Source organism: Rhinatrema bivittatum, chromosome 7 (assembly GCF_901001135.1).
Source record: "Rhinatrema bivittatum chromosome 7, aRhiBiv1.1, whole genome shotgun sequence".
Taxonomy (NCBI): Eukaryota; Metazoa; Chordata; class Amphibia; order Gymnophiona; family Rhinatrematidae; genus Rhinatrema; species Rhinatrema bivittatum.
In genome coordinates, this window is record NC_042621.1 from 159,334,129 (window position 1) to 159,360,818 (window position 26,690).

The 26,690-nt window shown below is 39.3% G+C and overlaps 1 protein-coding gene across 3 annotated transcripts in view; it reads right to left on the reverse strand.

Moving 5' to 3' along the window:
- NRG3 (neuregulin 3) overlaps nt 1-26,690 on the reverse strand; it is a 1,991,595-nt gene that overhangs the window by 1,787,983 nt on the left and 176,922 nt on the right. The gene's annotated exons all lie outside the window — the stretch shown is intronic.

Consider the following 26,690-nt stretch of genomic DNA (forward strand, 5'->3'; position numbering starts at 1 on the left):
ATGCATGGCAAAGTTGCTCTACCTCCTACACCCAGTTCTTGCAGCACCACTTAAGCCAGTCTCTCAATTTAATTGTTTTTGTTTTGTCTGCAAGGAAGGACCATGTTTTGAGAACCCTCTCCTCTGCAGTTCAATTTAACTTTTTTTTTTTAATTACCCAGTCACAGCCAGTCAATGCCAATGCTCTCCAATGCTGTATCTTTCCTATTAATTAAATGAGCAGGGCAGTCAAGAAAGGGGAGAAGTGCTCACCATCAAGCCCGTGAACAACAGATGCTGCCGCATCAACAGCTAAGGGAGCCAGGAGCAAAGGGATGCACCCACAGGCAACATCCTGGTTTTAGTTCCCCATGCCAGTCAGCTCTGCCTTCAATCCAGTCCTCCACATTACAGACTGCCCAATGTCCTCATCGCAGTGCCTAACAACCCATCTTGACCTCCCTTATTCTGCCTTCCAGCCTTCCCATTCTCCTTGCTCCTCCCGCCCACTCCTTGGCCCAGTTACTGGGCATGTTTGGCTACGGCGGCACAGTGGCATCATACTGGAGCAACGTCATCATCAACACAGCGGGACACCACCCCAGTTTTGGAACACCCCTCCTCCAGGCACATGGTAAGTGCTCAGCCCTATGATCCTCCCCTCTTTACTCCAGGTGCTGCATCCAGTTACCACTGGAATCTGTGGAACGGTGCAGCACCTTTTCCCAAGCATTGTATACTCTTTTCCGAAATGAGTAAAAACAACCCCCCTCCTCCCAGAAAGAGCCTGAAAATGAAGGAAAAGAATCAAAGTGGAAACTGCAGCTGAGTACATCCCTAGTGTTGAGGTGCATAATTTCAGTCATTCAGTTTTCTAAAGGGCCATTTCTTTGGGAAAGCACAGTTTTACCCACTGTAATTTATTTTAAAATCCCCCCCCCCCCCCCCAACCACATACACACACTAGTTTGTGGGAGCTAAACTCCCTTCATCAGGTCAAAACAATTTCAATCCAGAAATGGGAACATATCTCCCAAAAGCAAGTCAAGAAATGTACTATTCCAGTCCAATTAGTGGTATCACCGTCCTCCTCAATCAACTCCCTACTCCCCTTTATGACATTTACTCTATCCCAAGACCAAGGAAAAGAGGTGGAGGCCTCCTCCTAGCTGTCAAAAAAATCTCATACTCAAACCCGTCAATATAGAATCCCCCACTAAATTCGAGATTGGACTATTCAAATCCCACGAGCTACAAGTCTGCCTCATTTACGCCATCCCTGGACTCATTGAACTCAACCCTTCCCCCCTCATTGAATTTATTTTGGACAACATAAACACTGACATGCCAGCTATCATCTTAGGAGACTTTAACCTACATATAGATGTCTTCCCCCCACTCATCATCTTGTGAAGCAGTCCTCAATTCCCTCCAGGCCACTGGTTTCCAACAAATCATTTCCTCCCCCATCCACAAAGCAGGGCATACACTAGATCCCCTGTTCATTAACTCATGGATCCTCTCCCCTAACACGCCCTCCTGCATCCCAGTACCATGGTCTGACCATTCCCTCATCACAACCACACTCACCATAAAGACTCCCTCTATGGTCCAATTTCCTCCCAAAAATACCATAGAAACATAGAAACATAGAAATGACGGCAGAAGAAGACCAAACGGCCATCTGCCCAGCAAGCTTTCACACTTTTTTTTCTCTCACATACTTATCTGTTTCTCTTGGCTCTTAATAACCTTTTTTTATTCTATTTCCCTTCCACCCCCACCATTAATGTAGAGAGCAGTGTTGGACCTGCATCTAAGTGAAATAGCTTAATTTAGTTAGGGGTATTAACCACCGCAATAAGCAAGCTACACCCATGCTTATCTGTTTATTCAGACTATGTAATTCAGTCCTTGTTGATTGTTGCCTGAATATAGATCCATCTTTCTTCATTCTCCCCCTGCTGTTGAAGCAGAGAGCCATGCTGGCTATGCATTGAAAGTGAAGTATCAGTCTTGCTCCCCTGCCGTTGAAGCAGAGGGCTATGCTGGATATGCGTGAAGTGTTAAACTTCCTCCCCTGCCATTGAAGCAGAGAGCTATGCTGCCTTTGCATTGAAAGTGAAATATCAGTCTTGCTCCCCTGCCGTTGAAGCAGAGGGCTATGCTGGATATGCGTGAAGTGTCAAGCTTCCTCCCCTGCCGTTGAAACAGAGAACTATGCTGAATTTGCATTGAAAGTGAAGTATCAGGTATTTTTTTGGTTTAGGGTAGTAACTGCCGTAACAAGCAAGCTACTCCCCTGCTTTTATGTGGCTGCATATCCTTTTTTCCACATTTCTTCTTGCCGTTGAAGCATAGAGCAATGTTGGAGTTGCATTATTTAATAAGGATATTCATCTCCAGGTAGTAGCCAACATTCCCTCAAGCCACTCCCATGCCTCTTGTCTTCATTCACATCCTCTAAACTTTATGGATCCACAGTATTTATCCCACGCCCCTTTGAAATCCTTCATAGTTTTGGTCTTCACCACTTCCTCCGGAAGGGCGTTCCAGGCATCCACCACCCTCTCCGTGAAGAAATACTTCCTGACATTGGTTCTGAGTCTTCCTCCCTGGAGTTTTAAATCGTGACCCCTGGTTCTGCTGATTTTTTTGCAACGGAAAAGGTTTGTTGTTGTCTTTGGATCATTAAAACCTTTCAAGTATCTGAAAGTCTGTATCATATCACCCCTACTCCTTTCCTCCAGGGTGTACATATTTAGATTCTTCAATCTCTCATCATAAGTCATTCGATGGAGACCACCCACCATTTTGATCGCCCTTCTCTAGACCGCCTCCATCCTGTCTCTGTCCCTTTGGAGATACGGTCTCCAGAACTGAACACAGTACTCCAGGTGAGGCCTCACCAAGGACCTGTACAAGGGGATAATCACTTCCCTTTTCTTACTTGATATTCCTCTCTCTATGCAGCCCAGCATTCTTCTGGCTTTAGCTATCGCCTTGTCACATTGTTTCGCCAACTTCAGATCATTAGACACTATCATCCCAAGGACTCTCTCCTGCCCCATGCACATCAGCCCTTCTCCCACCATCGAATACAGTTCTTCTGGATTTCCACACCCCATATGCATGACTCTGTACTTCTTGGCATTGAATCTCAGCTGTCATATCTTCGACCACTCTTCCAGTTTCCTTAAATCCCATCTCATTTTTTCCACTCCACTCCAAACGGGTGCTCATATTGAGCGCACGTTGCAATTGGGCCCCTGATGCAATAAACTCTTGAACGCTATGGACACTCAATTCTCCGTTAGCGTGCCCTTTTTAATGCTGCCTCTCTTTTAAATATTGCATCGGACGCCCAATGTGGCTGACATTCAATATGAGGAGCCCTTTTCAGCACGCATCTTATAGCATCAGCCCAAGAATTTGTAATTTCTCATGTTATGCCTGAGGTAGTGCATTCACCACATGGTAAAGCCTTAATGCAACATATTAAATGATCCGCTAAGGGGTCAAGGCAACAAAATGTGTGTTAAAACGGGTGCGTGTATTGAGTGTCCGTTTTTCTAAAGCGCACACAGCCACATCTCCTGGGCACCCTACGCTATATTTTAATGAGATGCTGCATTAAAAAGGATGCAATAGAGAAGAATTATGGGTCCCTAGCGCTCAAATGCATCGGGCACCCAGGACACGTGGCTCTGTGATAGAGGCACAAAATATGAGCGTCTGTTTTGTCACACCAGGTCAATTTCTGGATGCCCAATATACACACACAGTAGCAAGGGGAGAAATCGGCCTAGAGCATGTCTATTTTGTGTGTATATTATGCTTCCAGAATTTTTTTTCATCCAGCCATTACATTATACCTTTATTTTTAAACTGTGTAAACAGTAAGTTTTTAAGAATAAAGATAGGAACCAAACAGTACACTATTTTTTTAAATTTCTCTTGAGCCCTTGACTCGCGGATTGATTTAACACCAGCTCCGGGGCTGGAGTTAAATTTGCCGCATTAAAAAGTGCGCGTTGGGTGCCCGGTGATTTTCTGTATCAGGTGATAATAGCTAATAGCCTCATCTACATGGAATTTACATGGGATGAGCGCTATCGGCTGTTTGTTTTGGTGCACATTTTGGACAAGCTAATTTCGTTATTGCATCGGGTACTAGTCTAATGCGTCCAAAATGCACGTCCAACTGCGCACAAACCTGTGCACTAGGCTGAGCACACTTTTTTGCATCGACCTGTCTATCTGTTGCTAAGGCAATGGAAGGTGAAGTGACCTGCTCAAGGATATACTATCTCGCATCTTACAAAAACTTTTTAACAGTATTGAAGCTGTGTTGACTCACAGAGTATTTCTTACAGAAAAGCTGAATGGAACAATTCCTTTTCTCAAATGTGCTCATTATCTACTTCAGACTGCTGTCCAGGATTTTTGAATCTAGACAATTTAGTCTTAATCAGAAAAAGCAAATAGTTTGCTATTGACAACTATGACTCACAGAGACAATACTGACAAAAAAAATTGCTTTGGACTTTGGCCATTATTTTTAATGAAAGGATTGATCATCTAATTATAACAAAAAAAAAAAAATCCCAAGATCTCAAGTACCAGAAAAGAGCTGTCAATCAACAAAGGTGCTGTATGATCTTTGAGACACATGCTAAAAGACTGAGGGATTCATTTACAACTCTCTAGTGTCAGCAATAAAACCACTGCACTGGCATTCTTGCTCTGATGGGGTTTACAAAGCATCAATGAGGAGTGTTAGCTGACTAAACTGGAGGGAGGTCATCAGGAACTCTATTAAGCCATGGTTAAGACTATTGCTTGGCTCTGTGACTATAGGCAAGCTAAGTAAACAAGAAATTTTGCCATTAACTAAAGGAGTCTATTTTCTGGGGCAGAACTGCATCTGTGGCTTGCAGATATGTGTGGATCTGAAAAAGTACCCCTTTCACAGCAAATGTCCTAGCCCCCACCAAGAGGATTACAGAAATACCAATAGTTATTAGGGACACATGCAAATACACACACACACACACATACACACAGAGACATGGCAATCTCATCTGCTTTCTTTCGCTTGGAAAGCAGGTTAATGAATAAATAGGGTGATTTTACACTTCAAATAAGGGCTTATTTACACAAAGTCCCTAATATCTACCTCAGAGCCTTTCTGGAAGCTATGCCTGGATTGCCATATGGAAATACAGGTGGAAGTATAATCAGCAGAATAAATGAATGCAAATGAAGCAATGGCACAAGCAGTTTCATTAGTGAAATAGCATTGTAGGGCCAACGTTTCAGCAGATAAAGCTCTGCCATTTACATCCAAGGGCAAAGTCAGCTCCTGAGGGATAGGTACTGTACATGCACAACAGAGCAGGGAAAAGAAAAATCACTGCTGAAAATGACAGCCATATTTTGTTAGTCATAAAGCAGTCAATATCCAGGGCATGATGAGCAGAAAATCAGTTAAAGTTAACCAACTAACTTTGGTCGGGATATTCAGCGGGGCATAACTGGGTACCTTTGATAAAGTTACTCAGATAACTTCAACCATTTAAAATTTGCCAATTAATTAACTATGGCCAGCTAGTTACTTAGTTCTGAACAAGGATTGGTCCCTTCACTAACAGTTGTTAATAAAGGGAGCAGTCATTGATCTTTTCACCGGTAGTAAAGTGGATAATTTACTATTAGTACTAACGGGCTGAGAGCTGTCAGCATAGGGATAACCTTTAGGGGTTGTGGGGATGGGATTTGGTCAAGACCAGTTGTTTAAAGTAGGGAAACATGATGGGGGTGGGGGTTGGATCCCACGTGGCACACCTTTTTTGTTGTTGTTTATTTTTCCTGCTAACTTTAGGGCAACACATTTTTTTTTACCAGTTAGATCAGAATATCAGCGCTAGCCAAATAAATTGTAGCCAAACACCTAGAACAGCCGCTCTACTGCCTTTCTTTTATTATGCTAAAATTTAGCTGGTGAACAGGGTGAATATTTTTAAAAGCCGTGGTTTGTTCAGCTAACTCCAAAAGCTAGCCCGATAAATGCTTTGGATACTGACCTCAAAAGAGATTGTAAAGAGAGATTTGGAAGAAACAGAGAAGGGGCTTATGGATCTAGAGAAAACTGTGTTTCCCTTCTCCACATGGGCGGGTTGCAGTCATGGCTCATTTCTTCCTCTGCAAATATAATTCTTTGGGTAAAAAGTCAGTTTTTATTTCCTGTCATGACAGTATCACAACTCAGACTTTACCATTCCACAACCCACCTCCTAGAAACAAAAGTGTAGTCAAAGAATAGAAGAACACCTGGCTGACCTTCATACAGTGCCACTGTACCAGCTCTGAATACACCACCACCAGAGGTCCTTTGCACTTCATGTCATTAATTTAATCAATACCAGTAAACTACACCACTAAAGCATACATCAGCACCAAAATGCACTGTGCTCAGGTGCTTTAAATAAATGAGAAGCTGAATTACTGGCATACTGTGCATATGCTGACTCAGATCAAATAAGGGACCGTGTTATTGAGATCTATGTTGTAGGACTGGGGTGAGCAAACCGGAGGGGGTGGACCCCTCCAGGGGGGCTTGAACAATCCTGAAGGGGGGCACACTGGTGGCCCAATCAAGGAAGACAAAATGGCTACACACTGCAAGCTCAAGAGGGAGGGAGCTGACAGAGCGTAGAGACCCCACTGTAGGCATGCCATGGTTTAGCCATGTGTGTCTTTCAGTGGGCCATGAAGAGGAGCTGCTTCTGTTGTGGTGGACCCAGGAGAGCCACTTACTCTGTGGCAGAACTGGATGTTGGAGTAGCCGCTACGGTATTCCACAATCAAGGAAAGCCTGCCATACTTGGGCCTCAGACCAGGAAGAGTTCCTGATGCTACCGGGTCCCTACCCAGGAAGAAAGATTCATCAAACTATTGCATGCAAAAGGAAGAGAGGTGTGTTTTATGATAATAGCTTATTTATTGCAATGTGTGCTTTGTATAGGTATTACTGCAGAGTGTGATAACTTTTTTGCACTAATACCACAATATGAGAGAGAGAGAGAGAGAGTGAGACTAGCTATAAGGCTGTTCTACTAGTTAGCTATTTACATCTCTGTAGGAGGCCTACCTAGTAACTCGATGTGAGGTTTAGGTAGTAGTGTAGGGGTTAGGGACCACTTTGACATGCAGAGTGAGATGTACGAACAGAACAGTACACTTTTGTGAAGATTTGATGTCCTTCAGTGTGAGGAAACTCACATAAAGATGAGGTTTGTACAATGTTCTCTCAATCTAACTTGATGGGCTCTCTACCTAGCTGAGAAGGAGCTTCTTATTTCCTAAAACATTTTAGCTGGATCTTAACTTTCTGAAAGATTTTCAGCTGTTATCATTGTGGTCTGCCTCTGAGTTTGCCTGATGTGCTTTGGTCTGTGTGGGTGTGGTCTGTGGATGTGGTCTGCCTGCCTGTGTTTAAGAGTGATGGGTCTGTGTCTCTCTCTGTATATCTGCACATCTGTTTTTTTGTTGGGGGTGCAGTGTTTGTGTTTTTTCTAACCAGGTGTAGTATGTTCTATATCTCTGTACCTCTCTGGGTGTTGGGTTTCTATCTCTGTGGATTATCTGTGTCTGGGTATAAGGTATCTGTTTCTCTCCCTGTGTCTGTCTGGGTACTGGATATCTGCCTCTCTGTGTCCCATGGCTGGGAATGTGGCTGCCTGATGAATATCGTTCATTTATATGTGTGTATATGTATAGATATATAATCCCCATAATAATTTATTTATTTATTTATTTATTTGGTTGTTTTTCTTAAAATAAATTTTTAATGTGAGATGAGGTAAGTTTCATACTTATTCTGTTGCATGCCTCCACGGCCTTGCTACAGTATTGGAATTGTAATCATAAACTTACCTCCCTCCCACTCTCAATTTGAAGTTTTATTGAATATTTTTGTATATATTATTTTATTATTTTATTAATAAATTTGGTGTAAAACTTGTTATGTTTTCCACATGTTGACATAAAATTTTCTTAGCGCTCAATGGTGACGTGACCTATTAGATAGATAGTATACATGAATTTGCTTGCAAACAAATTGAAAATCTTTCAAACCATTTCAAGTGTCTGGTAACCACTTGTCTGTCCCAGTCTCCCTGTAGGCTCTGCTGTAAATTGTTCGCTCTGTTTTCACCACATGCTGTCAAAATATCTCTATCTTTGTCTTTATATTACAACTGTTAGTTGACTATTCAGTATTAGAGACTTTATTTAAATCAACTGAGCGCATCAAGAAAATGTTTAGCTTTTTCAAAATCTAAATGCCACATACTTTTTTAGCTTTTTTAGCTTTTACTTGCAATTTACTTAAATCACTGTAATCAGCTAGAGGCACTATTCAAACTTTTTCAAATGCGGGAAAAATGTTTCTCAATCGAAATTGAATAATCAGCTAGAGGCACTATTCAAATTTTTTCAGATGCCAGAAGAATGTTTCTCAATCAAAATTGAATCTCTTGTTAAGTTTATGATTACAATTCCAATACTGTAGCAAGGCCATGGAATCATGCAACAGAATAAGTATGAAACTTACCTCATCTCACATTAAAAATTTATTTTAAGAAAAAAAACCAAGTAAATAAAGAAATTATTATTGGAGGGTGGGGTATTTTGGGGATTATTTATTGGATTTTGATCTCACCTTTAGTGGAGATTTTTTTGACAGATTATGTGTAGATATAAGCATGTGTGTAGATAGATAGAAATAGAGAAATAGAGGTAGAGATAGATATAGCAATATTGGAGGGGTCCAAGCCAATTGCATGAATGGAAAGGGGGCTGTGGCTCAAAAGGTTTGCTTATGTCTGTTTTAGGACACAGTTTGAAGATATCCAGAAAAAAATGGAATTTGCGTATTCTGGAATTACAGACATATTAATTTATAAATATACTGCAATAGACTGATTGTATATTATCTGTACTTCCCATTTATATAACATAGAAACATAGAAATGACGGCAGAAAAAGTCCAATCGGCCCATCCAGTCTGCCCAGCAAGCTCCCACACTTATTTTCCCATCTATTCTGCCCAGCAATCTCCCACACTTATTTTCCCATACTTCTGTTTCATCCACCACCAAGTTCAGGGCCCTTGTTGGTAACTGTTTGATTCAAATGTCCTGCCATCCCCGTAATGTTGGAGTTGCATCAAAGGTGAGCATAAGACTTAATGGTTAAGGGTAGTAACCGTTGCATCAAGCAAGTTACCCTGATGCTTGGTTACCCAGACTACAGAGATCAATGCTTTGTTGGATGTTGTCTGAATGTAAAGCTACTCCCACGCTTATTTGTTTACCCAGATTGTGAAGTTCAGTCCTTGTTGGTTGTTATCTGAATGCAAATCCTCTTTTCCACATTACCCCTGCTGTAGAAGCAGAGGGCAACGCTGTATATGCATTCAAAGTGATGTATCAGGCTTAATTAGTTTAGGGTAGTAACCGCCGTAATAAGCAAGCTACCCCCATGCTTATTTGTTTACCCAGACTGTGAAGTTCAGTCCTTGTTGGGTGTTATTTGAATGCAAATTCTCTTTTCCACATTTCCCCTTGCTGTTGAAGCAGAGAGCAATGTTGCATTAACCGTGCGAAGGCTATTTGAGTAAGAGTAGTAATCACCAGGTAGTAGCCTCCACTCCAGTACTCCACCCCCATGGCTCTTCTCTTCATTCTCATCCTCTAGCCTTTATGGATCCACAGTGTTTATCCCATGTCCCTTTGAAATCCTTCACAGTTCAACACTTCCTCCAGAAGGGCATTCCAGCCATCCACCACCCTCTCTGTGAAGAAATACTTCTTGACATTGGTTCTGAGTCTTCCTCCGTGGAGCTTCAAATCATGACCCCTTGTTCTACTGATTTTTTTTTCCAACGTAAAAGGTTTGTTGTTGACCATGGATCATTAAAACCTTTCAAGTATCTGAAAGTCTGTATCATATCACCCCTGTTCCTCCTCTCCTCCAGGGTGTACATATTTAGGTTCTTCAATCTTTCCTCATAAGATATTTTATGAAGACCATCCATCTTTTTTGGTCGCCCTTCTCTGGACCTCCTCCATCCTGAATGTTTCTTTGCCCAGGTTCATAGTAACATAGTCATAATTAATGTTCCTCTGCTCTAAACATGGTGGAGGTAATTTTCAAAGAGTTACATGGGAGTCGTATGTGTAAGTTTATTATATACTTACGTGATGTAACTAGCATGTACATGTGTATATCTGGCCTTACCTGATCCCATGCAGTTCTCACCAATCAGACACTTAATGGTAGTGACTCCTCCGCTTCGGTGGTTGAATAAGAAATTTCAACTAATGGGGTTTCAGATGTTAATAAGAGGGTCACTAACAGATGCTATCAAAGTACCGATCGAGTGAGGAAAAATATGCTCTTCTTCCTGCTGGGTCTTCTTCTAAAGAAATATAGGACAGAACCCACCCAGATAGTCCCCCAGCGGTAGAGAGGGAAGACAGAGTATTTAGACAGCAATAATTCAGATGGACTACAATTATATATAAACAAACATTAAGCGTTAATGTTTATTTCTTACACTCTATCAAGTTTACAACATCCACACTGTCAATATCAACAATTAACACTTTTCTTATATTCTGGCAGCTATCTGTAACTTTACCTACAAAAAGAAACATTTCTTTAATTTAAAAGGGTATTTATCATATAAGTTGGCCTCTTTAAAACAAACTACTTTCCTCTCTGCTTCTTTACTGCTTTTCCTTAAAGAAATTGATTCTTTGTATTTACTTCTTGTTTTACAGGCATAAAATATAATCACGGACTCTGAAGAAGGTAAGTATAAACTGCTACTCACCTTTGTTATTTGATGTTGGTGTCTCTCTTGGTTACTCTCCTTATATATGTGTGATACTCTCTTTTTGTCTCTATTGTAGACTCTTTGGAAGTGTTCTCTTTCTTTTCTTTATAATATTTGAATCGGGGTCAGTAAGTATTATAGTCCTAGTTTCTTTGCTCTAGCAGTCCTTGAGTAAGTATTGGGTTGTATGCACTTAACTGTTTCCTTTGCTATGCAGTCAATCTTTGTCCCCTTCACTGATGCTTGATAACACAGCTGACTAAATTGCTTTTAGGGATCGCAGCTTTTGCAACTGGAGGGACACTGTAACTAGATTCAATCGGGGGGGAGGGGGTGTAGTCTCCTGGCTTGACTTTGTTCTAACTAAACTTTAAATAACAGAAATAGTGTATTCCTAATTACTCTGGCACCGATATTCTCTTCCACAAGTGTTCTAGTTGAGACCTCGCAAGCTGTGGTCTAGAAGCCTTATTGAACTCGGCTAGTTAAGTGTGTGAAATTAAAAAAAAAAAAATTAATTTCCCTCTCACTGTCTATGCACAGAAGAATTGCTTCAGCAGTTTATGTGTATTGTACAGAAATTACACACACACTCTCTCTCTCTTTGTACTCACATGTTAGAAAACCAAGCCACGATTCACCACGGTCATGCCTTCCTACCTGCTCCGGCGACATGGCAAGATCTATTTTTGGCTAGCTGAGAGAAGGCTCGCTGAGGGTAGGCCGATCGCACAGCCTGGATTGTTGTTTTGGGAGCGTTGGTGCATGCCTCCCTTCGGGACATGCGCGAGCGCAAGTCAGTGACATCATCAGACATCTTAAAGGGGTGGCAGCTGAAAAAACAGGCTCGAGGCATAGAACTTGCATCGGAGCCAATTTTAAAGAACAACCATCAGCTGTTCCTTTGTCCTGGCAACAGTTCTGGGTGGGTGAGGTCTGCAAGTCTGCTCCAGCTTCATTTTTCTTCAGCTTCGTCCTGATCCTACTCCAGCTTGTTCCAGCTTCGTCCTGATCCAGTTTCAGCTTTTTCCAGCTTCAGTTTGTTCCAGCTTCGTCCTGATCCTGCTCCAGCTTGTTCCAGCTTCATCCTGATCCAGCTTCAGCTTGTTCCAGTTTCATCCTGATCCTGCTTCAACTAGGTCCAGCTACAGTCAGACCCTAATCCAGACTGTTCCAGATCCAGTATTTTCCACGATTCAACTACTTTTCACTGACGTTCGCAATTTCTAAAGATTGAACTCCAGGGGAACGTGGACTGGTAAGGACTGATATTTTGTTAAGTTTTCTTTGCTTATACCACCTTTCATTGACAAATTCTCAGGGGTTCCACTTTTGAGACAAACTTCAAAATGTCACGGAGAAAGGGTCCATGATCACAACATCACATACTTACTTCGGTTCACTGTTTCCAGAAGAGTTATTTAAATATTACAAGTCTGAGTCAGTTCTTATAACTCTTTTAGGATTAGATTATAGTTTTACACTCTACTCTGTAGTACAGATATGATATCTCACCACTGCTCTTATATCTGTTTTTTTCTTAGCACACACAGTTCTGAGTGTTAAACTCTGAGCACTAGTATGTAACCAGTGTTTGGTTTGTTTCCCTAATATTAGTGAAATGTTCTCACAGTGAATGGGAGATGCTGCTTTAAAATACTGCACTCCATATATATTTTTTTTTATCAGTACAGTTGTTACAGTGGAGTTCTGGTACTCATTTACCTTACCAGCCACTTGACTAGCAGTTTAGAGGAATTGATCCTTAAACCCAACATTAGCTTTCCAGACACCTTGTCAAAGATTACTGAGGCTGTCTGTTTTTCCGTTCACCAAGAATTCAGTTATCACATAGCAGAGGTTCTTTCAGGAAATAAACTTCTCTCATAGACTTTAATTTCTCCTGTTCCCCTTGATAGCAGAGAAGCAGGGATATAGCAGGGATATACACAATGGAATAACCAGTTGGGTGAACAGAAATTCACTTTACAATCACACTTATCAGGTTCATATAGCACATGAATTTTCTATCAATGACTGCTAAAATCATATGCGCTGCACCAAAATTATTAATCTTACAGGATTAACTGTCTTTATCCTGACTCTTATCTGGAATATACCGACTCCACCACTAAATCTCTCTGTATACACTCACACACATACACAAAATACTCATACACTCTGGTGTATTCTTTCCTCTCTGTAATTTCTACTACTTTTTAAAGTTTCTGAGCAGGCTCTGGAAGAGCTGGGCCAAAAAAATCCTTCTGTCTCTCTCATCTGCCACTCTCTGACTGGAATCCCATCTGTAACAACTAGAGATGTGAATCGGAACCGGAATCTGATCGGTTCCGGTTCCAATCCAAATTTTAACATTTTTATCGCCCGGCCTGATTGGATTTTTGATTATCGGCTGCGCCCGATCCGATAATCAAAAAACCCTCCCCCACCCTCCCGAACCCCCCCAAAAATGTTTTAAAATTAACTGGTGGTCCAGTGGGGGCGCGGGGAGCAATCTCCTGCTCTCGGGCCATCGGCTGCATTAATAAAAATGGCGCCAATGTCCCTTTGCCCTTACCATGTGACAGGGTATCCATGCCATTGGCCAGCCCCTGTCACATGGTAGGAGCACTGGATGGCCGGCGCCATCTTTAAAGAATTTCTATTGTATTGCGACTCTAATGATTTTTGACGATTTAAAAAATATCTGACAATTTTTTTAAATCATCAAAAAACGATTCACATCCCTAGTAACAACTGTCCTGACAACTTAGCTTGAAACACTTGGGTTACCATGGATACAGTAAACTAACAGTTTCCAGCAGTTCTTAGGTTCCAGCATGGGCTATGACAGCCCCAATCCACTGACAACTTTCACTGAGAACTGGTGATAGGATCCCTGAAAATCTATATTGTGAAAGCCAATTTTACCATAAATTTATGGTGTATGAGGCATTTATGGTGTATGAGGCATTTTCTCATCTATTATATTTAACATAAAAAAATGTTACCCTCTTTCCTTCTTTTATTTTAATCACTGGGTTACACAGTGCATCCTGATCTGGTTTTAGGAGGTTGGGCCATCATCGCCGTTTTAGGGGAAGGAAGTGAAGCCACATTGTGGTAGGCATATTATGCTCTTAGCTTACAAACTATGCAGTGGTTCAGGGGCTTCATATTTACCTTTTCAATGACATGGGATTATCACACAATATTATGCAGCTGAGACAGAGAAAATAATCTTATAGAAAAGAACATATTGGATAATGAGAGACATTTAATACAATTCTTAGTAAATTAGTTTGCCTTTTTCATGCATTGAAAATCTATAATTTTTGTCAGTGCAAACTACTAATTAATGTCTAGTTTTTTTTGCTAGTTTAATGATGCTTAACATTAGTAAAGTTTCAGTCCACATGGAAATGAAAGGTTTTAATGCAAATTAGTGTCTTTGTAAATGTGAAAATGATTCCTCTGGAAGTCTGATTAGTAAAAGCACTTCACTGCTACAAATGCAAAGGTGAAAAGAACAAAATCTGATGCAATGAAGTGTTCCTTAATGCTATAAACTCCCAAACACCTCATTAACCTAATGGAATAGCTGTCATGTAATCAGAACTTTAGGTAAGCCTCACTTGGGGTATTCTTAACATCTAAGAAATATACCACTAGCTTCAGAAAGAAAAAAGAAGAAAAAAAAACCAACTAGTGAACATGAATATTTCCTCTAATGCCATGGTTGCCATGTTAGTCCAATTAAATATGTAGAAATACAGGTCAACAAATACATTGTAGGTGATACCTTTTTATTGGACTAACACAATGCATCTGGGATTAGCTTTTGAGAGCTATGTGCCCTTCCACAAGTCGACCTGATGAAGGGATCATAACTCTATAGTTATGCAATGCATCTGCTATTAACAGATGCATTGTATTAGTGATATAAAAATGTAAAACCTTTAACAGGTTTGTTGACCCTTATTTCTCTAATGCCAGAGCTCTTCAAATTAATTTCAGTTATCAAAGCCCCCTGGGATAATCCGGAAAACTTCAGACCAGTGAACCTGCTATTGATGCTTGGTAAATTAGTGGAACTGGATTGCTGAGCATATGAATAAACATGACTTGATGGGGAATTTCAATAAAAGTTTCCATTTTATTTCATTTCATTTTGAAGACAAACACATACAAACACACACAAACACACACACACACACACACACACACATCTGTTAGAATCCTCATGTCTCCCATTGAAAAGTTGTTCTGGATAGGACACCAAACAAAAACGTTAACAGGGACACATACCCACAGCCTCAGTAATCTTTGACAAGGTGTCTGGAAAGCTAATGTTGGGTTTAAGGATCAATTCCTCTAAACTGCGAGTCAAGTGGCTGGTAAGGTAAATCATCCTCTTTTCTTTCAGAAAGTAGGTAAAAAATATAAAGAACTAACAACCCCTGTATGCAAGACAATATTCACAGTGCTAGAGCAGGGATCAAGTACTATATTTATCTGCTTGGGATGGATGAGCTGCTTTAGATTTGATCTTGGCTTAATGTGAACCAGAAGATCCTATCTGCATAAGACTCACTTCTGTCCCAGAAATGTAAAGTTATTGTCAGATAAAGGCTGCTATGTCTACAATATGACAGCAGATAAGGAAAATAAGGTACTATCTAGTATGCTCAAATGAATGCATTTCCTTAGGCTTCAATTGACCTTCTCAAATAAGGATTGTATATGCTTCTCTAATGCATTCTTGAATTCTATAACTGTTTTGGCCTCTATAACATACATGGGGAGACTATTCATAAAACTGCCACCCTTTCGATAAAGAAATATTTTCCATTACCCTGGCCCTGAGTCTACCCTCTCTGATGTTCATATCATAATCTTTTGTTCTAAAATTTCCTTTCCAGTAAAAAGGGTTTGATTTCTGGAGTATTTGACTGTCTCTACTGCATTCCCCCAATCTCTCCTTTCCTCTAGAGCAGTGTTTTCAAGCCAGTTCTGGGATACCATCTAGTCAGACTGGTTTCTAGGATTTCCAAAATAAATATGCGTGAGAGATTTGCATGCATTAGAAGTAGTGCATGCAAATCTATCTCATGCATATTCATTGTGAATATGCTGAAAACCAGACAGGTTAGAGGGTACACCAGGATTGGCTTGAGAAATACTGCTCTAAGGTATACATGTTTAGGTTCCTAGCCTTAACTCATAAGGCTTTTGTTGCAGACTCTGCACCATTTGGGTAACCATTCTCTAGAAAGTCGCTATTTAGATTAGTTTGGAAATATGTTCTCCAGAAGTAGATACCATAGTACAGGTGACATCTTAGCCTGAATAGCGGTTAAAAGGATTGAGTGATTGATGGAGAGGTCTTCACTGATGCAGGGATCAATTACTGAAATATGTTTTGCACTGGGACCTGGGACTATTTTGCATCTTTGGAAAGTAAGTAGATTTCTTTTAAAATTTCAAGATATTTTTGCACATGCAATCATTTACAAAATTGTCCTTAGGATTTTTTGTAAGTACTTTACTTATAAACTGTAGTGATTTTGCAAATGGAATATACACTGTGGAATTTTTATGCACACAAAGTACTTATGGATAAGATTCTGAACTTTATAGATACTATTCAATGTTTGTTCAGTTTATGGGGCCAACATTTCCAAAACTAGTCACTATCATTGTAAACTGCAGGAGAACTGGCCCATATGCCCATTGCAGAGTTAAAAGGCTGTAGAAGCATATGCACTTCTAATGCACAGGTGGTCAGCAGCAATTACAACTCACCAATTTCTTTGCTTCAGTCAGATTCCATCTCTAACACAGATGGAGGACACACCCTCCTCATTGAAGATGGTAGTGGTTTGACTTCATTAATAATTTTACTTAGTCCACTATTTAAAAAAGGGAATATCCCATCCCAGCTGTAGAAGGTATGAACAGATGCAACCCCACCTCTTGAACCACTAATCAAATTTAACCAAAAGCTGCAGTCAATGAGGAGCCATAAGCACACCATCTATAGAAAGTACAAAACTAGTCCCTCACTGCTTTTTGCAAGTATCCAATCATGGTATCCAAAATGTGTGGTCTCCAGAATTGTACACAATATTTCAAATAAGATCTCACCAGGGATTTTTTCTGCTGCCCATGCCTCTCCTTATTCACCTAAGCATCTTTCTGGCAACTGTTATTACCTTACAACCACTTTCTCCACCTTAAAATCATTAGGTACAATCATCCCCTTTCCTATTCTTGTTTTGTGCTTAGAAAAAAACTTTACCTGTTATGCTGTACTGCTCCCTTGGGATTTTGCAGCCCAAATCACGACTCTGCATTTTCTAACATTAAATTTCATCTGCCAGACTCCAGACCATTACTCAACCTCACTAGATCCATCCTCATGTTCACCATACCTTCCAGAGTATCTAACCTGTTACAGATTTTAGCATCATCAACAAAAAGACAAACCTTTCATGATAGTCCTTCCATAATATTGCTTATACAAATATTGAAAAGAACAGGTCCAAATACCGATTCCTGTGGTACACCACTAGCAAGGCCCCTCTCTTCGGAATGAACTCCGTTTACACTATGCTTTATCGCCCTCTAGTCAAACAGTTTCTAACCCAGTCACTTTAGGTCCCATTCCAAGGGTGCTCAGTTAATTTATGTTGCCTATGTAGAATCATGTAAAAGGCCCTACTAAAATCCACTACATCTAGTGTTCTTTCTTGTTCCAACTCTCTGGTCACCCAATCAAAGTAATTGATCAAATTTGTCTGATAAGATCTACCTCTGGTAAAACCATGCTTCCTACAATCCATTTATCCTCTGGATTCCAGAAACCATCTTTTGTATTAGCAGTGAGTTCATTAATTTATTCACTCTAGAAGTTAGACTAACCAGTCTATAGTTCCCTGTCTCCTCCTTTCTTCCACTTTTGTAAAGAGGAACAACATGCACCAGTCTCTAGTCCTCTGAATTTACTCCCAGCTCTAAAGGTTTGCCTGTGGAGCTGCCAAGTTTTCTTAATACCCTCAGAAGTATCCTGTCTAGCCTCATCACTCTACTTTTAGTTTAGCTAGCTCCTCACAAACTAAGGGGGTTATTTTCTAAACCCTTATCGAGTGCGTTAGGGCCCTAACGCACGTGATAAGGCCATATCACATGTGAAAAGGGCCTTTTCGCATGTGATATGATGCAAATTGGGGGGGGAGGAGTTGGGGCAGGGAGGGGCGGAGTCAGCAGTGTTTTTGCTGCCAGCGATAATGTTACTAACATTATCATCGGCAGTAGCACACCGAATAACTACACCTTTTATGGTGTAGATATTCGGTGTGAAAGCCGGCAGCTGGTGCACTGCAGTGGTACGAAGGCTGCGGGCTTTCGCAAGCCCGTCCCCCCTTTGCCCCTTGTCCCCCTATTTTTGCAGGATTCACCATTCTGTGAAAGAATGGTGAATCCAGGCCTAAGTCTCGAAAATTGTTTGAGGTTTGCAATCTTAATTGTGTCCCTTTTTTTCTGTTCCTATTTATGGCCTTTGCTCAATGAACATAAACAGAAATATTTGTTTCACAAGTCTTCTTTTTCCTCACCAGCCTCTATATATTGTTTCCATTTACCTCTGAGGCTCATAATGCTACATTTGCACTACTTCCTAATACTAACATATCTAAAAAAAAGATTAGACCCATGTTTTATCATATTAGCTGTTTTTTCCTCTACTTATATCTTCGCTATCCTAATTACTTTCTAAGCTTTTCGTAACTTTTCCAGATATTGTTGCCTGTCTTCCTCTTTCAGTAATTTCTTGTAATTTATAAATATTAACATTTTTCCTTATCTTTTCAGCTATTTCTTTAGAAAACCATGGTGGCCTCTTTTTCCTCTTAACTTTAATCACTTTTCTAATAAAAAGATTAGTTTTGCCCAATGCTTTTCTACTTCCCCTAGATATTCCCATCAAGCTAATGAATCCTTGAGTTACTCCTCCATTTTAATAAAGTTAGATTTGAATGAACCTTCACTGCCTGTGTTCTAATACTGAACCTCATCAACTAGTTTTCACTGAATCCCAGATCATTCACTATGATATAAATACTGACCCCATTTGTAAGAACTAGGCTCAGTATCACCCCTTCTTGTGTGGATTCCATTATCCCTTGATGGAAAAGATTTCTGTCCATGTCCTAGATGATTTGCCACAAATGTCATAATTGACAAGACAACATATCCTCTGATTCCACACCTAAAATGTTTAAGTATCTGGACTGACTCTGTTTGACTTTTAAACAACATATTAAAACAGTTATGTGATCTGGGATCTTTAAGCTACATGTGCTAATTGGCCTAAAACATCAACTGGAAAAAAAGGGGTTTTTATCTACCTGTGCTCGACTATTGTAATGCCATTTATATAGGTCTTCCAGATACCACGTTGAAGTCTTTACAGTTATTATAAAATGCTACTGCTAGACTGATTTCAGAAATGATCACCATCAACATATTACTCCAGTCTTGATACAATTATATTGGCTTCCAATCAAATCTTGAATTCAATATAAAATCTGTTTGACCACTTATAAAATGATCAACACATCATCTCTCCTTGGCAAATGCCCTATTAAGGCTTTATTAATTGATAAGATCCCTATGTTCATATCAATGACATCTTTTGGACATGACTTCAGTTAAACAGACTTGCCTGGTTGACACTGGTGAGCATGCCTTTTCTGTGGCTGCACCTGCAATTTGGAACTCCTTACCTGAGTTGCTTCGATGCATCTGTGATGGGGTCTATGTCCCAAACCAGAACCGTCAGGTAAAGACCCAGGAACCAAAGATTCAGGAGAAGGGGGGAAGGAAAATACGGCAACACCAGGCTAGAGACGTCCCTTGGTTCCTTCCCCCAGAGATTATAAGACCAGAGGAGCCACAGGTGTGGGAAATGGAGGGTGGAGTGCTGGGAACCAATCCTTGGCTTCAAGGGGAGGGCCAAATTGAGGAGGAGCCTTTTCCAAAGCCAATCGCATACGGTAGGGGGAGGAGTTTCCACAAGATAAAAAGGACTCCCTGGTAGAGCAGTCTCAGTCTCCTGCCGGGGACTGAGGAGGAGGGAACGGGCTGCCTGGCTGCTCTGGGAAACTTGGACACTGGATATCCCCGACCGTGTGAAGGACTGCAATCACAAGGAAGGTGAGCGCGGGGACTTCTGTTGGTTTGGACTCACGATAAAGACATTTTACCTAGAGAACTGCCAGGCGGGTGGATGTATCCTGGGATGAGAAAAACCATCCCAAGAGATACGGTGGGTGGTGGCAGTTAGGCCCAGCAGGGCCAGACATTTGAACATTGGATTTGTTTAAAGATGGACTTTTGAAGCTAGACTTCAGAAACCGAGTTGCTAGCTCAGTGGGGAAGGCATCCACCTCCCATCCAGGTGGAGGAGGTTCAAACCCCACCTGAGTACTTTGTAAAGAAAAGTAACTTTAACAACTATTTGAGTTCCTGAGTGACCAGGGCAGCTCATTCAGGGATTGGATCCCCAGAACAGACACAAGGTACAGACCAGTGAAAGCATCAAATGTTTTAAAACTTTCAAAGCACTTCCTAAGACCACCTTATTTAAGCTTGGCTTTGACTGACATATGTTTAGAGTCTGCTTAAGGGAGTCTGCTTAAGGGTATGGTTTTATCAGTTTAATTTTACTTGTTTTATTTGTATTTTAATTGACAAGTCAATTGGTTTTATGTATGTGGTTTTGTACATCACCTCGTGCTTCAGTTGAGGTGATTAATAAATCCTAATAAACATAAACAGAGAATCCAGGATCTCCCTGCTTCTAGATGAATCCTCAGCTGGGATATCTCAATCAACATTTGGCAAATTGATATCACCTAGTAATACAACCTCCCCTTTCATAGCAATTTTATGTATATCCTCCAAAAAGTCTCTATCCATTTCTTCTGTTTGCTATGGAGGTTAGTATATCAAACCAGTATAAATAGATATTCCATTCTCTTTTTACAAATTAACTGATTGAACCTCATTCTTTTCACATAAGCCCTGTAGTTCTATACCTTTAATATCATAATCCCTTTCCCTTTCTTCCTATCCTGTACTACCTGAATAGATTGTAGCCCAATAGAACTATATCCCAGTTATTATTTTCTCCATGATAGCTACTACATCCAAGTCAGCTTCTTCCAAGAATGCCTCTAGATCTGGGACTTTATTAACCATACTATAAACAATAGTGTATATGGCTTTCCAGATGTTGCCTTTTTTCCCATTTCTCTATAAAGATTCTCTTACCTGAATATTTTTACCATTTAGGGCTTTGTTCTCCCATCCCTAATGATCCTAGTTAAAAGCCATTTTCAGTAATTTTGCTAGTCTTTTCTGGAAGACACTTCATTTATAGTTTATTGTTTATATACCGCCGCATTAGCCATTGCCTTCACAGCAATGTTTACAATTTAAAAAACAAATAATGAAATACAATAAATACATTTAGTAATAAAAGATAACAGCTAAAAATTAAAAGCACAATAATAAAGATTAGCTGTTAAAAGATAAGTATTACAATTGAAGAATAAAACCTGTCCTCAGGGTACTAAAACTCAAAAGCTAGTAACAATAAAAGATAAAAATAAGGAACAATACACAATTAAAAACAAAAGACATAAACAATTCAATATCTGCCTGCTGCTCAAAATCCGCGTACATGCTTTTAAACCTGTGTGTAAAATCTGTATGCAAGAATTTAAGCCTGTATTCCATTTTCTGTGTACACGCATCTGAAAAACCATGTTTTAAGGTCAGACTTAAATTTGTTCTTGTCTGTTGTTAATCTCCGCTCAGTTGGTAAATTATTCCAAAGTTTGGTTCCCGCTATCGAAATTGCACGTTCTCTAACTTGACTCAGTCTAGTTGACCTTATCGTTGGTATTATCAGTAGGCCCTTATTAGCAGATTGTAAGTTCTTCTAAGGTACATGTAGCTTTTTTTTTTTTTTAATTCTTTATTTATCATTTTTAAATACAATTATTTAGCATTGTATTTAGAGAAAATACATAAGATGGAAGTCAACAATGTAATTTGCTACAAGAAAATTAAAACATCAAAGTTTCACATGAACTCCAACCTATTTCACATCAATACAAATGGAGAGATGCTTGAATCTCTAGCTGTAATTACATTGGGAGTAAAAAAAAAGAAATTTAGCTATCAAGAAACATAAGTGGCAAAAACCTATACCATTTATTTACCCTATTGGTCTATCGGGGTTGATGCTGCAGGAAGTTGTTCTTTCTTTTGTTCAAGAAACAACTTGAGTTGGTCCGGGGAAAAGAAAATATAGGACTCATCCTGTTTACTTATGAAACACTTACAGGGGAAACATAATTTAAAGGTAAAGCCCAGTGACAACACTTCTTTAAAGAAAAATTCAGTGGACTTCATATCTGCTCAGCAATCCTTGAAAAATCATACCGTGATCCCAAGAAGTCAAATCACTCTTGTTGACCCACCTACACAGCCATTCAGCCATCTGTATGGCCATACATGAAAATGGTGCCAGCAGACCCTGAGACAAATGCCAAAGTCATGCTAATTTTGTGCCATCCAATGAGCCTCTGCCACCACTTTCAAATTAGAGAGTGGTGGCAGGAGTATGTGGGATTCACTCCTATCTTTTCAACTCAAAGGGGCTATGGACGGGGTAATAAGAGTTGAGGAGGTCCCCAGCCACAGATAATTTTAAAAGGTGGGTTGGAATCAGAGGGGCTTGAGGAGGCCCCAAATAGGTCTAGGGAGGTTGGACTGGGTAGACCTAGACTCTGGGTTGGTTTTGAACTGGTGGGAGTAGAGTTCTTTTATTATTTATTTATTTGTTACATTTCATGCACTTTTCAGTTTGGGAAACAAAATGAACTGAAAAGAAAAAACAAAAAAATGACTCCCCTTTCCCCCCAATTCAAGAAAACATACCAAAATGAATGTTTTTTGTTGCACATCCCTGCTGTGATATCTAGCAATATCATTTTAGATAACATGGTTGAGCAGCATCGGATAATTTTTGTTCGGCTTGAAAATTTTCAGTAAGCTCTCTGAAATCTTAGATGTTCATACATGGCAGACAGCTCATTTATCAGGGCAAGATATCTGGTTGGCTTATGGATGCCTCTATGCTCCTAAAAATTGAGTCACCATCCATCACTGCCCACCACTTACTAGGTGCAGTAATTTATCCCAGTGTTTTGAAAATTGCAAATTTCAGTTTCTCCTCATTCTGAGATGGTTTCTCCTCGTCTATTTCCAGGCCTGCATACCCATTCTTAAACTCCAGCAAAATCAGTCAGGGTGCTTGATGTGGTGGATGTAGCAATCTGGGTCCAGCTGTCATCTTGTGGTTCAGTTGTATGTTCCCTTCTGCTTGGGTTTTCCATGTTTGACATCTAATTGGCAATTTCATCTATATAGTTCTTATTTTCCTGCATGCTTCTCAGTTTTGACATCTCTGTTCTACCACCTGTTTCCTGAGGGAATGAGTTCATAGACATCTTTCACAGTAAACCATTTGTTTCACTGTGGATCAAGATATCTATCTGCACAGCAATAGAAGTAGCAACAATGGAGAAGAACTTACCATAGTCCTTACCTTTTTTCAGCTGTTTTGCAAATAAAATTAGCTATCCTGTGGAATCCAGCTTCCACCACAACACTAATAATCTCTGTCTACAGTCTTGTTTGCTTGCTTACTTATTGCTTTGAAGGATAAAGTGCCTTATCCTATCCTTTCACACAACAATGTAGTTATATTTCTATGAGTTATATGTGTTAGTGTGGTTCCCTTTGTAAAATCTTGTTGGTTAGAGTATAAAAGTAAATGAGATCAACTGGAAACAATCTAGTAAGCTGCTACCAATCAAGTTCCTTCAGAAATATACCTAAATTTTGTTCTGTTTGCAGATGACAACGAGTTTGACCATTAGGGGTATTAACTGAACATTTTTGCTTTGTACTTTGCTTTTAAATTTTGTTTATTCTTTTTACTTTTTTTCTTTTGTTTCTTTAGTTTCATTTATTCAAAATGAAATAAACATCAAAAGCAAAATAAAAAAAAAATGTGAGTTTGTTCTCCATCAACAAAATTGAAAAACAGGCCTACTCCACCTCACGGCTAGGCCCCTGTTGGCCTTCCCACTCTTGAGCTTTATCACATTGCCAGTCTTCAGAAACTGAAACAATCCCCAGTTTCTTCAGTTCCTCTGGTACCTTTTATTTAAAATGGTGTCAGGTGACTTAAGGATGGAGCTGTTGGGAATTTTTGCTGTACAAGAAAATGGTATAGACTGAACAAAAGGCTAGCTCCATTTTCTTGTATGGCAGACATTCACAATGGCCCTAGCTTCTGATTAGCAGGTACTATTTTGAAAAACAGGACTGGTGGAGTAGAATTGACTAGGGATTGCTTCTGCCTCTGAAGACCCATAGATGGGGTAAGAGGAAAAAATGAAGGAAGCCAAGAAGCTAGGGAGCTGGAGAGCTGGAGAACTGGGGGTTAGCCACGATTGCATGCATTGTTTCAGCAGAGGCCTAGGGCTGGAGTTGGGGTTGACATATTTTGAAAATGAAATGGATTAAAAGAATTAAATATCATTTGTTTTCTTTTTGTTTACGTTTCTTCCTGCCTTCAACCATATTTTTCTGATGCATAATATCTTTGTATTACATTTTCTCAAGTTCCTTAGAAAATTTGCCTTCTGTAATTTCCATATTGGAGAAGAATTAATTACATGTCAAGTTACTAATCTCACTTTTTAAGGAAATGTGCAAGTGGGTGTATATAAAACTGAATATATCAGTATATATACTTAACTTTAAACTAAATTATTGCATTGCAGATATATTCTGGGACTCAATTGTCAAACATTAGAATTAATGCACAGGCCTCAGTACTGGCAATTATTTTCTTTTTTAATTTACCATACAGGACTAAGAGCTTTGAGATTAATATATCAGAAGTCACAAACTGTTTTGTAATTATGATGAATTGCTTTGCACCTTGATTTTAATATTATAATCATGCTGGGTTATCATTAATAGCTTGTAAATTATTTAAAAGGAGTGGTATGGAAATAAATGTCTCAAAATCAAAATAAAATAAGGACTACAAGAATAGCTGACTGGTGTTCAAAAGTGGTAAATTTTAAAAACTAGAGGCAAATGTTCAGCATCTCCTCTTGTTTTGGGCATTAGCAATCCTATTTAGAAAAGAACTGAAGTGACCATTAACATAATAGTTTAAAATGTAGCTACAATAGAATACAACGTGAGTATGTATTTGTATATCTATATTATGCTATTTTGCTTGAGGGTAATATTATATGAGTATATATATTTCTGACACTATTGTAAGCATCCCCAAAGTGTGGTACAGGAATGGTAACTTTAAGATGTGTGCACCCATATAAACATGTATATGGGTGCATGGACATATAACCTGGAATTTTATATTCTGTGCACAGGTAATATCTAGCCTAGAAAATGTGTTTGGTCCTTATTTGAAATCTAAGTAGTGAAGATTAAACTTTTTAGTGGTAGTGTATTTTCTTATTTGTTTATTAATATACCTTTTCGATTTTTAGGAGGAAAAGTATGACATAATGATTTGGCGCTACCCTTGATGAAGTTATAAAACACACAATGTGTCAGGCGGGGGACTACACTCAAAAGGACTTTCAAAATTAAGATAAATAAAGTGGAGCATTTATGATTAAGAGCATTCAGGATAAACAAAGTATTAATCAATTTCAGTTTTATATGCAATATAACATTTGTAAAAGATTGTGGTCATTTTGAGATCTATGATTAAATGATGTGAGTGAAATATAAATGCCTTGGTATACCTATTACTTGTGAACATGGTGCATAACTGAGCAATTGGCTTATCACTCTATTATAGAAGGTCCCCATATGTTCCTTAAATGGAGCAGTTGGTCAGGGAACCAACATGATGGGGAACAATTTTAGACCTAATTCTTTGTGGAATACAGGATTTGGTGCTGCTCAGTAACAGTGATCATAATGCAATCAGATCTAATAATGACTGGAGGGAAGGCATTAAGTAAATCTACATCTCTAGCATTAAACTTCAAAAAGGAAGACTTTTATAACATGAGAATAGGGGGGAAAAAAACCCATAAAAGATGCAACTACAAAGGTTATGAGTTTATATCAGGCATGGACATTGTTTAAAGCCTGATAAAGGCTAGCTCCTTAAGTTATAGTTCAAACATCAGGTGGAATGATTCATCAGTTGCAAGGTTAGGATGAATCCAGATTACTAAATTAAAGAGAAAGCAGCTTCTCTTCATGAAGCCTTGGGTGATATAACTGGGGCTCAATTTTTTCTTAAGCTCCCATGCAAGTGTATCAGAATGTTTCCTACATTTTCTCTAAACCTGCTCAACTTTCTCTGTTTCTCAGTGATAAGATTGTATCTGAGGGTCAAATTCCAGCTGTTGATTAACATCTGTGGAGTTCCTGTCACCTTATCACTCAAAAGGCAATTCACTTTCCTTTATCATTTTTTACTTCCTTTTATTTTTTCATCTTTGTCATTATTTCCTTCAATTGTTAATGGGCTCTCCCATTTATGGTAGACTTTAAATGACAAGATAATTTGTAATTTGTACATATTGTTCTCAAAAGTTTTTTTCTTGAAGTGTGAATTTAAAATTATGATAATTAAAAACAAAATCATTGATTCCACATTAAT